The sequence below is a fragment of the Eriocheir sinensis genome, chromosome 9, assembly GCF_024679095.1.
Source record: "Eriocheir sinensis breed Jianghai 21 chromosome 9, ASM2467909v1, whole genome shotgun sequence".
Lineage (NCBI taxonomy): Eukaryota > Metazoa > Arthropoda > Malacostraca > Decapoda > Varunidae > Eriocheir > Eriocheir sinensis.
The window spans coordinates 6874008-6876278 of NC_066517.1; positions in this window are offsets into that span (position 1 = coordinate 6874008).

A 2271-nucleotide genomic window follows, 5' to 3' on the forward strand; every position below is an offset into this window, starting at 1 on the left:
TGCCGAGGAGGGGGGTGGGTGAGGGATGGCTTTCCAGAGCCTAAGCGGTAAACAGCAGGCTAACGGCCCTCTGTAAGCGAAATGGTTGGCTTTTCCTTGATAATTGGGACCACTTCTACGGTAAAGGCACCTTGTTTGCCAAAGATGGTGTGCACCTGTCACTCCAGGGGGTGGAAGTTCTCGCAGACTCCTTCGAGCGATCACTTAGCCCCCTACGATTTTTTTTAGAGTAGGCGAGGGGGGAGGGCCTGTCATCAGTGGCTATGCATCGCAGACTGGGACTACGGGGCGCAGGAGAAATCGAAAGGATGTAAGAAAGGATGGTCTAACGGCTTATGACACCAACAGTAGGAGTCTCAGGAACAAGATAGATCTATTGAGGGGGAAAGCATGTGTCGAGAAATTCAACATTGTAGCTATCACGGAAACATGGGTGGATACTGCAAACAAAAACTTCATGTCAGAGTATGAAATAGATGGTTATCAGATGTTTCACAAAGATAGAAAGGGAAGAAGGGGAGGGGGGTGGCATTCTATTTTAAAGACACACTTAAATGTTCCGCTAACAATTCTGTTCAAACAAATGGCGACTCAGAATCAGTTTGGGTAGACGTCCACAAAGGGAAAGATAAACTAATTCTAGTGGTTCTCTACAGGCCACCCAACCTTAGCAGGCAGGACACTGATATATTGCTACAAGAGGTAGGCAGGGCGAGCAGGAGCAAAAATGTCTGCATAATGGGGGATTTTAACTATAGGAATATAGACTGGGAAGGCGTGGTGGGTGATCTAGATTTTGAGGATTTTCTGAAAGTAAAACAAGATAATTTTCTCGAGCAGACAGTGACAACCCACCAGAGGTAACAACATTTAGACTTAGTCCTAACTAACAACGAGAATATGATCAGCGAGCAAGATGTTGGGGGAGAATTAGGTGGCAGTGATCACAAGGAAATTAGGTTTAAAATAGACTGGGCGGTGACCCATGAACTCAACCCTGTGTTGGTGCCTGACTGATTATGAGGGGCTCAGAAGACACCTTGAGGATGTAAATTGGGAAACCTTAGGGCTGGATGAGGGCCAGATCTCAGGGCTGGAACCGGAAAGACAGGGGAACCATGTAGAAATGACCTAATATAATTTAGTTAGAGTAATTGCAGAGGGTCAGAGACAGCATATTCCTTATCAAGCACGTAGAAAGGAAAATAACGACCCCAAATGGATGACCCGCAGACTCAAGCATGAGATTGGCTTGAAGAGAGGAATTTATATGAGAATAAAGAATGGAGAAACCCACCTCAGGGGTAGGTATGTTGAGCTAGCCAGGTTGGTGAAGAACACCCGCCTAGCAAAAAGAAATTATGAGATTAGGGTAGCCGACAAAGCCATTAGCGATCCCAAGGGCTTCTTCAAATTGTACAGAACGAAAACAAGGGACAGAATTGGACCGTTGAAAACAAAAACGGGTGAGCTCGTTGAGAATGGAGAAGATATGAATCAAATGATGAATGACTGTTTCCTCTCAGTTTTCACGCAGGAAATTCCAACAACCATTCCGGAGAGAGTTCAGGTATACGAGGGCGAAAAGAACGACAAGTTGAGGGATGTGATCATCACTAGGCAAATAGTCCAGGATGAGATTGATAGGTTGAAGAAAAACAAATCGCCGGTCCCAGACGAAGTATTCCCACAGGTTCTGAAAGAGTGCAAGGAGGTCCTCAGTGGCCCACTTACCGATATCTTTAAGATGTCGGTAAATTGTGGGTATGTGCCCAATCAATGAAAAGTAGCTAATGTGACGCCGATTTTCAAAAAGGGAGATAAGTCAGCCACCTTAAATTATCGCCCAATTAGCTTAACATCAGTTGTAGGAAAAATGTTGGAGTCAACTATAGCCGGAAGCATTCGGGACCATCTAGAAAAGCATAGTTTAATTCATGATTCACAGCATGGGTTCACAAAGGGTAGGTCTTGTCTTACTGACCAGTTGTCCTTCTACACTAAAGTAATCGAGGCGGTTGACCGAGATGAAAATGACATATTGTGTCTAGATTTCAGCAAAGCGTTCGTCAAAGTTTCTCATCACCGGCTATTACTAAAATTACAGGCTCACGGCGTAGATAAGAAAGTTTTGAACTGGATCAGGGCGTGGCTTGGTGATAGGAAGCAGAGAGTGCAAATCAATGGTAAAAAATCTGAATGGGGCAGTGTTACGAGTGGAGTCCCACAAGGGTCGGTGCTGGGTCCTCTGTTTTTTATTATTTTCATCAA